Source organism: Mesoplodon bidens, assembly GCF_964165515.1.
Source record: "Mesoplodon bidens genome assembly, chromosome: 3".
In the NCBI taxonomy this organism is placed as follows: domain Eukaryota; kingdom Metazoa; phylum Chordata; class Mammalia; order Artiodactyla; family Ziphiidae; genus Mesoplodon; species Mesoplodon bidens.
Genome location: NC_138178.1, coordinates 132,807,563 through 132,820,288, shown reverse-complemented (window position 1 = coordinate 132,820,288; position 12,726 = coordinate 132,807,563). Strand labels below are relative to the sequence as shown.

The 12,726-nt window shown below is 38.1% G+C and overlaps 1 protein-coding gene across 6 annotated transcripts in view; it reads right to left on the bottom strand.

The window, feature by feature from the left end:
• The window catches only part of FBXO34 (F-box protein 34), an 84,488-nt gene that overhangs the window by 39,171 nt on the left and 32,591 nt on the right, over positions 1-12,726 (bottom strand). The window contains exon 3 of one of the 6 annotated variants that reach the window (XM_081228847.1): positions 9,863-9,968. The exons of the other annotated variants lie outside the window; for them this stretch is intronic. The gene's annotated coding sequence lies outside the window, so the exon portion shown is untranslated. The remainder of the gene's footprint in view (positions 1-9,862; positions 9,969-12,726) is intronic. 6 annotated transcript variants of the gene reach the window in all.

Below are 12,726 nucleotides of genomic sequence, written 5' to 3'. Positions count from 1 at the left end.
ATATAGTATTCAATACACTTCTTGTTTAATATATAAAATAGTGAGCTCTAATGACAAGTCTATTAACTACCATAATTTCCAAATTATGACCAACATAAATGATATTTTCAAGGTATCTATAAAAACTACAATGTAATATAAAAATATCTGACTGTCAATTGATGACAAAGTCACAGGGACTGCTGACTTGCTGTGGTTTGAAGCAAATGGTACATTTCAGTTAGAGATTAGTGAAAACAAGAATCTAACATTTTTCTCATTCAAGCTCATGGATCGCTGAGGCTTTTAAAGTATGCTCATTCTGGAGCATTTAAAGAGGCATTTAGGGACTTCCCTGGCAGTTAAGACTCTGCCCTTCCAATGCAGGGAGTGCAGGTCGGTTCCCTGGTCAGGGAACTAAGATCCCACATGTCCCGTGCAGTGTGGGGCTGCCCACCTCCTCCGAAAAAGAGGAATTTAGAGATCACTTGGTTCAACCCCTTCATTTAAAAGATAAGGGAACTAAGGAGGAATTGATGACACTGCTTGCCTGAAGTATCTTCGTTCCAAATCACCGAGTTCTATTTAAAGTAAACCACTGTTTTCTTCTGAAAACCTGAATCTCACATCTAAACATACTTAGCACTTACTTCAAACTTGCATCTCAGTTTCATCATCTGCAAAATAAAGACAATAATCCAACTTTGGAAGAATCTTAATGTGAAAACCAAATTTAAAAATCCATGTTAAAATACTATAGCAGTACCTTTAAAGGTAAGGCTAATTATCAATTAATTCCATGAGAAATCAAAGGCAAGTTATTCTTGTTCCTTAGTACACCTTAAATATCATCAAATTCTGATTGATTTACAACATTAAATATTTTATGCTATCAAGTGGATTTCCCAAAAGACAAACTGACCCTAGAAATAAGCCACTTTGAAACCGTGCACCTCAGATTGGGACTCAAACCCAGCCAAAACCCACAGTCTTCCAACTGAGATCACACACCTGGTTTTAGGACTTAATGAAGCTCAGGTTCTTAATGTCTCATCACAGAAATAATTCAGTGAGAGACAAAGTTATACGTAAGAAGTGGATTTATTTAGAGAGAAACATACTCCACAGAGTGTGGACCATCTCAGAAGGCAAGAGTGGCCTTGGCAGAAACACACTCCAACTCAGGTGAGAAAGGCACCAGGGTATGGGTTTGTCAGTTTTTATAGGGGTGGGTAATTTCATAGGCTAATGAGTGGGAGGAGTATTCCAGCTATTTCAGGAAGGGGTGGGGATTTCCAGGAATTCAGCCACTGCCCACTTTTTGATCCTTAAGGTTGGCCTTGGAACTGTCATGGCGCCTGTGGTTGCATCATTTAGCTTGCTGACATGTTACAGTGAGCATATACTGAGGCTCAAGGTCTAGTGGAAGTTGACTTGTCCGCCATCTTGGACCCATTTGGTTCTAATCAGTTTATGTCATGTCCTCAGGCTATGTCATTCTTTCAGAGGTTGTGCCCTGCTCCCTTCCCTCCTGTTTCAACTTCAAGTAGAAAATATGTTTAGAACTAAAAGTATTGGCTTCGGAGTCAGACTCTTACAAGCTATGTGCCTGTAATTCTATGCAAACTGCTTGTTTTATCTGATCCTCCGTTTTTCAGTCAGTAAAATAGGAATAAATGCTAACAACCATATGCGACTGCCATAATTAAACGTCAATCCCTTTCTCTTTAAAGGGTCAGTGAAGAATATAGGATTCAGATAACCTCATAAAGCAGTAAGGAAGCTTTTCTGATTTATGCATTATGGATATTTACTTTCTCCCCCATATTGTTCCTGGTGAATCTGAGGTTCTTGCTTCATCACAAAAGAATTTGGAGAAGAAATGATAGGTAAGAAGTGGAATTAATTAGAGAGAAACACAGTCTACAGACAGAGTGTGGGCCATCTTGGAAGTCAAGAGGCAAGAAGCTTTGACATATGGTGTGGTTAGTTTTTATGGCCTGGATAATTTCATAGGCTAATGAGTGGGAGGATTATTCCAATTATTTTGGCGAAGGGGCAGATTTCCAGGAATTGGGCCACCGCCCACTTTTTGGCCTTTTACGGTTTGCCTCAGAACTGTCATGGTGCTGGTGGGTGTGTCATTTAGCATGCTAATGTATTACAATGAGTGTATAATGAGGCTCAAGGTCTACTGGAAGTTGAACCTCCCGCCATCTTGGACCTAGTCGGTTCTCACTAGTTTTCGCCATGTACTATGGCTATGTCATTCTTTTAAAGGTTGTGCCCTGCCCCCTTCCCTCCTGTTTCAATGTCACTTGATAAAATTATTTAAAATAGAATAAAGTATGACACAAATAATATCCTCAATTCATGGTCAGTGCAGAATCTCTCAGCAATCTAAAAGAAAGCCAATCAAAGAGCCAGCAATTTTTTTCCATGTTTAAAAAGAAATTACACAGTAAAGATAGTATTACTGTGCTTTGAAAAAGGAAGGGAATTAAAACCAAAGGCCATTCCCAAATTTCTAAACCAGACAAAAGCAAACAAACATTTGGAAGACAACAGTCACACAAAATAATTTAAGCACATATTTCAGTATGCAAGTACGGGGGGGAAAAAATGCCAATAGAGGCAAGGCTACTCAACTTCTTCCCACACATTTTGTTTTGCTTGCCTCCACAAAAAGTGGTCAACTGTAGACATGTCAAAGTTATATGCAAACATTTTAGTTGACTAGGAACAATATACAGAAAATACAGTAGGTAGTCCTGGAAACACAAAAGGCTCACAGTCCAAAGCAGATTTGTTAAACACTAGGGGCGGAAAAAAGAACCATTATCTGTCATGCCCTCCTGTCACACCCTTTTATTTGTAGTCATAGCTGCAAGCTGTTTTAAAGACAATGGCAATGTTATTAAGGGTACCTTCATGCTGTGCCAAAGCACATATACAGAGTAATTCAGAACAATCAGTCTTACTTTCATAAGAGCAAAGGTTGCAGCCAAATGAAATGGGTGGATACCATATTAAACAATCTTGGAATTAGCTAATAGGATATGGGAAAAAATGATCATAATGCCGATGCTTAAGTTCCCTTCCTCCTTTACACAATAAAAATTTTTACTATTTGAAAAGCACTAGTCGAGAAAGGTTCCATTTACTAAGATGTAAATATGGCCTTTTTTTAAGCACAAAGATGCTTATTATTTCCTTGTATAATCTGTAAACTTAAAATATATGCACGGGATACTAGATTTGACATCATATAATTTTCAAAAGGATACTATGTAGAAACAACTATAGTAGAAAGCTTTAAACATAGGCACTGCAACGCTAGAGAAAACCAGGTGTTTCACAAACATTTAATGAAAATGGAAACTGAAGGAAGGCAATAAGTAACATAAAACCTAATGCTTGGTTTGTTGTGGTTATTCTACTGCTCTATTCCTCAGGAAACAAATTATTCTCCCACTGGTTTTCCTGACTCCGTTTTCCTAACCATAATGAAGTTCAAAACATTAAGCAATTGTTTTTGAAAATCTGGTAATCACATAACTTCATGGCTTACTTTCAAGCACAGTATAAGCTAATTGTTTTATAAATGACTGGGAAGAGGACTATGTATTATATACATGCACACCTATTTAAGTAGGCCTTTCAGCTAGAATGTAAAATTTATCTGATAAAACAGTGAGCTACTCTGTACTACTAGACTACACAGATTTAAAATACGGTACTTTATCTGTCATCGTGGCATGTCAATATTGTAAGCAATGTATTCAATCTAAATTAATTACAATAGTTGACGTTCTGTTAACTGGCTTCAAGGCAAAAATCAGAAAAGGGACAAAAAAGAGCTTAAACAATGATATTACCATAATTACATCAACATAGCTTTATACATAAACATAGTACTATTAGTAGTAAAATGGAAAAAAAATGAGGGATAAAATTCAGTGAAAACTTTTATACAACAATTTTAATAGGTTGCTTTTAAGACCCCTATTTATGAAATATTACGTTCAGGTTGCTCTTAAAACCATATTTATGAAATATTACGTTCAGGTTGCTTTGAAGACCCATATTTATGAAATATTACGTTCAGATACAATTCTAATGCATTAATTAGAACTTCTATTTTAGGTTAATAGCTAGTACGAGAGAGCTACTGCTCAAACTAAACTGAAAGGGGAGTATCTTCTCAGACACACTGTTTTTAAAAAACCCCACAGAGTTTAAGCTCTTCTTGGGCAGCTCCTCAGTAGGTTCAGTATCTACTGCCCTATTTTGCTCTAAGAATAGGAACCATTTATGAAAGTTTCTGCCAAAAATCACAAGGTAGATAAAACCCATATTTTTAACAAATCTTTTTTAAATGTGTATTTTGAAAACCAGCCTCACACAGAGCTCCAAACCTAGAAAAAAGTTTACAATAAAAATAGGTTGGGATGGTACTTCCCTGGTGGTCCAATGGTTAAGACTCCACGCTCCCAACGCAGGGGGCCCAGGTTCGATCCCTGGTCAGGGAACTAGATCCCACATGCCGCAAGTAAAAGATCCCACATGCCGCAACAAAGAGCCCGTGTGCTTCAACTAAGACCTGGCACGGATAAATAAATACTTTTTAAAAAATAGGTTGGGGACTTCCCTGGTGGTCCAGTGGTTAAGACTCTGTGCTTCCACTGCAGGGGGCATGGGTTCGATCCCTAGTCGGGAAACTAAGATCCTACATGCTGCCCGACATGGCCAAAAAAGAAAATAAATAAAAATTTTTTAAAAAGAAAAAAAAAGGTTGGCCACCGGGACTTCCCTGGCAGTGCAGTGGATAAGACTCTGCACTCCCAATTCAGGGGGCCTGGGTTCAATCCCTGGTCAGGGAACTGGATCCCACATGCATGCCACACTACGAGTTCACATGCCACAACTAAGGAGCTGGCGAGCCACAACTAAAGGAACCCAGGAGCTGCAACTAAGGAGCCCACATGCTGCAGCTAAGGAGCCCACCTGCCACAACTAAGGAGCCTGCCTGCCGCAAATAAGACCTGGTGCAACCAAATAAATAAATAAACGGTTGGCCACCTAAATTATTTGTTATTTACAGTGACTTTAGGCAAAATCATTTATCATTAAGACTGAGGCCATACTTTTAAACTTATCCTGTAAACTCGGTGAGAACGATGCAAGAAGTTTAGCACTTACCCAAAGCACTGCAAAAAGCAAAACAGAGGTACATCTCATGTCTCCAAATGGCATTCCAAAAAACTGCCCAAAGCAAGTATAATGCTGTAAATCTTTTCAGAATTATTTATTATAAGTAATAAATTATTTTTAAAGCAAAATAAGAAAATATAAATGAATTCAATCTGTTTTATGTATTTGGAACCTACTTAAAGGTCAAAAGAAAAAGCAGCTTAATTGAACAGAACATAGAAAACTAATAAATCATTCACTTCAATCAAACCCTCACCTCACCCTCACTACTCTGAAGTACAGGAACTCTGCCAATCGCTTGACATTTGTGGAAGCTTCAGTTTGGGGTATTTTGTTTTATGCTTTTGTTTTGTAATAAAACTGACTGCTATGGATCAAAGAAAAATCATATGAAAACATAAAATTATTCAAGTTCACAGTAAAATAAAGTGGTGGGAGAGTATAAGGAAATTGAAATACAGTAGAATTCATTGAAAGATTCCAGCCCCACCCCCCAAAATGACTTGAAATTATGTCTAATTAATACCCAAACTTAGGGCTTCCCTGGTGGCACAGTGGTTGAGAGTCCACCTGCCAATGCAGAGGACGCGGGTTCGTGCCCCGGTCCGGGAAGATCCCATATGCCGCGGAGCGGTTGGGTCCATGAGCCATGGCCGCTGAGCCTGCGCATCCAGAGCCTGTGCTCCGCAACGGGAGAGGCCACAACAGTGAGAGGCCCGTGTACCGCAAAAAAAAAAAAAGAGAAAAAAAAAACCCAAACTTATATATTCTGAAAGATTTTTTCATGAATGAGAATGACAGTGATGGTGTTAAGGAAACTCAGGGCTGGTGTTTCAAGAATTAGAGATGATCTGCGATTCCCAATATAAAAAGTACAGCACTCAATTCTGGAAAGTCTTTTTAAATTTTTAAATGGTAGAACGGAGGTTACCATAGTAAAAGCTAAAATCACAAGCATAAACATAAACCTATAGCCAATTTTATTAGAATTGAGACATATACTAACTCATTAAACAATTTCATCACTTTACCAGCAGACATGTCACTGTAACTAAGCAATAAATCCAAATACTATTCTTTCCTTTGTGCATCCTTGGAAGGTATCAGATGGCTTGATTTATTTTCTGATGTAAAACCCTAAATTTGTTTAATGCATACAAACACATATACATTTTTTATAAACACCCACTACTGAGACCTTCTTAAACCCACATTAAAAAAAAAAGTTAGATGGGGTGGTATTTCCGTCCATGATTTAGCTTAATCCTAAAAATATTCCTCCAGGATTCTGTCCAAAGTCTAGCAATATACCTACATCTGGTTAATGCACCAGTTCAAGATACTTTTCATTTTAAAGTTACTTTATAACACCAATACACTAAAAAACAGAAACTAAAAACAGATTTTATAATCTAAGGTATAAAATCACTCATTATCAAAGTGTCAGTTCTCCCTCCTCAAAAGATTAAGTATGCAGGGGCTTCCCTGGTGGTGCAGTGGTTAAGAATCCACCTGCCAATGCAGGGGACACAGGTTCAAGCCCTGGTCCAGGAAGATCCCACATGCCGCGGAGCAACTAAGCCCGTGTGCCACAACTACTGAGCCTGTGCTCTAGGGCCCATGTGCCACAACTACTGAGCCCGCGTGCCGCAGCTACTCAAGCCCATGTGCCTAGAACCCGTGCTCCGCAACAAGAGAAGCCACCGCAATGAGAAGCCCGCGCGCCGCAACGAAGAGTAGCCCCCGCTCACCGCAACTAGAGAAAGCCTGAGCGCAGCAACAAAGACCCAATGCAGCCAAAATAAACAGGTAAATAAATAAATGTATATATAAAAAAAGATTAAGTATTCAGTTTTATAATGACAAAGTATACATTAACCTCGAAAGAAAGTCACAATAGTTGAATTTAATATATGCCAAAGCCCTCATTTCAGATGCTACCCTAACCTCATATCTAGTATGACAGGAGGGAGTAACAATCTGTGGTAGCAAACCCCCACAAAATTCTCTTTCCTGGTAGAAATAATCAGTAAAGAGAATCTGTCTTTCAACACCTACTGCGGGTGTTTATCAGACTCCTGGAAAGTGGCATGAAAGTTTTGTTTATCACAAGGAAACAGAGAAGTTTAGAAACATGGGACTTGCTCATTGGTTTATTCTAGAATCACTGATGGAGACCAGAGTAATAAACAAAACTCTCCAAGGCTAAAAGCAAATGCAATTTGCCCAATTTTGTACAGATACAAAGCCCAATTTTGTAAGCTAAAGAGAGACAAGTTCTGAGAACTAAGGAAGGCAATCATAATAAACACACTTATTTTAAGTCTCCTAAACCTCGGCAGTATAAATACAACTCCTGGCAACACCAACAAAATACAATATTTCAGTTCCTAGCTTTTAAAGAAAAAATAGAAAAGTGTTTCAAGTTAGGGTGTTTAAATACATTTTGATAATAGCTCCTTAAAGTCTGCCTTTCCAAAATAACTAACAATCATTATTGAACACTTAGTATTTTCCAAGATTTAAACGAGCTCCAAACAACAAATAAATTAGATAAGCATCATCCAAGCCCTCCTGTGGTGCTGACATTCTAACAGGGAAGACAGAAAAATAGTTATAAAACAAATAAGAGCTAAAACTATAAAACTTTTAAGTGTTCATGACCTTGGATTAGGCAATGGTTTCTTAGATATGACACCAAAAGTATAAGCAACAGAAGAAAAAATAGACTCCACCAAAATTTAGAACTTTTAATTTTTACTATCAAGAAAGTAAAAAACACAACCTCCCAGAATGGGAGAAAATACTTGCAGCAAATAATGTCTGATAAAGGATTTGTATCTAGAATATAATGAATTCTTGTAACTCAATAAAATACAAAGAAATACAAATAATACAAAGAAATAATAATACAAAGAGATAACTCAATTTAAAATGAGGAAAGGACATTCTCCAAAGAAGATATACTAATGGCAATAAACATATGAAAAAATGCTCAACATCATTAGTCATCCGGGAAATGCAAATCGAAACCACTTCACATCCACTTAAGGATGGCTAGAATCAAAAAGAGATAATAATTGTTGGCAAGAATATGGCGAAGCTGGAACTGTCATACACTCAGGTTGGAAATGTAAAATATACAGCAGCCGTGGAAACAGTTTGGCAGTTCTTCAAAAGACTAAACAGAGAGAGCTACCACATGATCCAGCAATTCCACTCTTAGTTATGTACTCTTGAGAAATGAAAACATTTATCTACACAAAACTTATACATGGATGTTCATAACAGCATTATTCATAATAGCCAAAAAGTAGAAACAACCTAAATGTCCATCAATTGATGAATAAATAGTGTATATTCATGTAGTGAGATACTATTCAGCCATAAAAAGGAATGAAGTACCGATATGTGCTACCTTGAAAACATTACAGTAAGTGAAAGAAGCCAGACACAAAAGACCACATAATGTATGATTCCATTTATACGAAATGTACAGAATAAGCAAATCTAGAGAGACAGAAAGTAGATTTAGTGGTTGCTAGTAGCTGGAGGGATGGGGGAAATGCGTGTGACTGCTAATGAGTATAAGGATTCTTTTTGGTATCTTCATGATAGCAGGTAGTACTCTCATGACTTGAATCAAATGTTCTAAAATTGATTTTGGTGATGATTACACAACTCTGTGAATAGCACTGAACTGTACACTCTATATGGGTTAATTGTGTGGTATGTGAATTATGTTTCAATAAAGCTGTCTCTTTTAAAAAACAGGGTATTAAGGAAACATATAAAAGGAATCCTAACCTAATCTGGAGAATCAGCAGAGTTTAGTGAAGACCTGGATGCATAAGCGTTTTAAAACATAAAAGTGCATGGCACCTCTGAATGGCTACTAGTAGCTAAGAGAATTTAAGAATGGCTGGAGTACAGTGAATAAGTGGAAGAGATGGTAATAATGTAGCCTGCATTTACTGAACCTTTACCTATGTGCCAGGCACTTCTTACTCCAAACCCTTAATTATTATATTTAAGCCTAACAACTCTTTGAGGTATGGACAGTTACTATCCTCATTTTACAGATAAGGAAACTGAGGCATAGTGGAGGAAAGTAACTTGCCCAAGGTCACAGCAAGTGGTGCTATCATGACTTGAACCAAAGCATTCTGGCCCCAAAGCCCCCCACACTCTAACACTTCAAAACCCACCCTTTCCTGGAAATTGCCTATCAATTAATTACAACTGACCTAGTTTTATATATTCAATCCTGTACAGTAAGCAGATATATTATACATTTATACACAAGTTTCTTTGGTTGAGCACTAGGTGAAGTACTCAACTTAGGTTTAGAGACCATGTTTTATAACACTTTTAACCTTTAAACTCTGGAATCACACTCAGCAAGACAGGTTGATCACTTATTAGCAGCTTTGAGAATTAAGACTTCCTGAAAGATGTGTTTCACACAACTTAGGAGGCATTTATTCATTATATTATTAATATTATCACTATTTCATTTATGTGTATAAACCAGTAAAGTAGAATGTGGTTAGAACTTGTTAGTATTTGCGTAAGAAAGTAGATCAAACTTAGGATTCTAGTGTAAACATCTGTGTGGACGATAGTCCCTATGACTATGAGATATCAAAGTCAAAATGAATTAACATACAGCTGGATCTGTGGACCTGGTCCTCAGAAGAACTGGACCAAGAAGATAAATTTGGAAGTTTGGGCATACAGCATGGTAATTCAAGCCATGATAATAGATTAAATACCTAAGGAGAAAGCACAGACTGAGAAAAGGTCTTAAAACATTGGTTTTCAAGTTTCATAAGCATCACAATCACCTGGAGGGCTTGTTAAAACACAGATGGCTGGATCCCATCCCCAGAGTTTCTGACTCAGTAGGTCTGGGTGGGACCTGAGAATTTTCATTTCTAACAAATTGATGTTGATGTTGCAAGTCTGGGGAACCACACTTGGAGAATCAATGACCTACACAGCAAAGCCCTACAAAACTCTGATAGTTAGGATAGGAAACTTACAAGAGACCAAGAAGAGGCCACAGTAAGGTAGGAGAAACACTAGTCCAATTAAATTATTTTTACCAAGGTCACCAGCAGCCTCCTAACTGATAATCCAGTGTAAACTTATGACTCCTTAAAACTAATTCAATTCTACTTGCAACAAAAATGTATGGAGCACCTACCATGTGCTACGCAAGTCTGTCCCCTATAACTTGACCCTATCTTCTCCCTTGGCTTCTGAAATATCACTCACTCCCTTGTTGCTACTTCTTTTTTGAACACTTGTCCTCTGGTTCCTCTCCTTCCGCCCACTCAAAACATCTCAAGGTTCCCCAGAATTCTGGGTCTTCTCTTCTACATGCAATCTCTCCCAAGGCAGTTTCACCTAATCCCCTAACTTTGAGTACCATCTAGCTGCCAATAATTCTCCCACACCTCATCTTTAGAACTGACTTTGCCTCTGGGCTTCAGATCCTATTTCCAACTGCCAACCCAACCACATATTTACAAACTAAGCCTCTTTCTTTCCATATTATATCTTCAAAAGGCACAACTATCCACCCAGAGGCCCAAGCCAGAAATCTGTGAATCTTCCTAGAGCAATCGTTCTCACCTTAGCAGCATATTAGAACTTCCCAAAGAGCTTAAAAAAAAAAAACCTCGGGCTTCCCTGGTGGCGCAGTGGTTGAGAGTCCGCCTGCCGATGCAGGGGACACGGGTTCGTGCCCCGGTCTGGGAGGATCCCACGTGCCGCGGAGCGGCTGGGCCCGTGAGCCATGGCCGCTGAGCCTGTGCGTCCGGAGCCTGTGCTCCGCAGCGGGAGGGGCCACAATAGTGAGAGGCCCGCCTACCGCAAAAAAAAAAAAAAAAAAAAAAAAAAAAAAAACCTCACTCATGGGTCTAGTAATAATATGACAACAATAATCCTGTTCTATGTCCTTAACACACATGCATGTAAAGTGCCTAGCAAAAAATACTTGTGAGCACTCAGGAAAAGGGAGCTATCTTTGTAAACACTTTAAATTTCAGCTCTTCTGAAGTCTCTTCTTAAGTTTCTGATCAGAATCAACATTTGTTTAAGCTGTTTCATTAACAAAAAAACAAACAAATGAAAAAATTTGTTTATAAGCCCCTCTAAGGTAAACTTTAAAAACTTAGGTTCAAATTCATATTCCTACTTCTTTCAAATATCCTTTGGTATATAGATCCTTATAGTTGTTTTATAAAGGGAAGAGTAAAAGTTGTTAATTATATCACTTGAATCATAGATTTCTAGTTAAAATTTGGCCCATGGATAAGAGACAACACAAAACAGTGAGAGAAGTCTATTGTTCATACAGCCATTCACACAGACACTTATTTTCCCCATAAACGGGGAAAAAAAGAGACACCAATATATTCAAACAAGCTAATAGGAGAAGCTCATTATATACAAGGTTACTTAAAAGTGTTTGCAAATGAGACATTCAACTCCACAGTGATATCAAAGCTCCTCTTTGGTGTTACTTTGTATTCTGAGTATTTTCAAAAGAGAATGACGAAGATTTAACACAGCCGCTATCTTCCAAAGTATAATGTTTTGTTTGTGCCCCTTGTCCAATGATGTTAGCAAATCTACTTTTTCTTGAAAAGATGTGCAGGAATGGGCAAATGGTAAGTCAGTAAGTTCATTTAAGGCTGCAAACTTCTGCCCCTTTCACCCAAGATAGCCAGTTTCTTATAACTTTAGCAATAACAGGAGAGCTCACAAATAGCCTGGAATATGACAGAAAACCAAAGAATAAAAGCTACCAAAAATTTCGACTGGAATAAAGGGTAAGGGTTTTTCTTTGACTGTTGTTTGCTTCAGCTGAACAAATCAGTAGTACATCTGTGTTACAAATGAATTAGAATTAAGCTATCTATATATTTTAAAAATAAAATGTGTCTGCAAATACCACCAGAATATATAAACCCACTAAAAAACCATCCTTTTCAAAAAAAGTTCACTGCCTGGTAAGTGGAGAGGGACTTAAAGTTGTTAACTGAAATGGAATCAATGGAAATAAGCTTTATTTACATTTGGATGGTGGAAGCAGAGGAGGTTTGAACCCCCTTTTTTAATAAAAACTCTAGGGCTTCCCTTGGTGGCGCAGTGGTTCAGAGTCTGCCTGCCGATGCAGGGGACACGGGTTTGTGCCCCGGTCTGGGAAGATTGCACATGCCGCGGAGCAGCTGGGCCCGTGAGCCATGGCCGCTGAGCCTGTGCGTCCAGAGCACAGGCTCTGCAACGGGAGAGGCCACAACAGTGAGAGGCCCGCGTACCGCAAAAAAAAAAAAAAAAACCCTCTATGTACGAAGTAACCATATTTCCAAATAGGAAGGAAACACAGGTATTGATTATAATTATGAAAACCTAACGTGGGTGAGGAATGAGAAAAGAATAAATTTAAAGGCTTTTTCCCAGTTTTATTTTTCTAGATTTGGGAAAATCTTTAATTTTTACAGTTTATAAATGAACAAAATG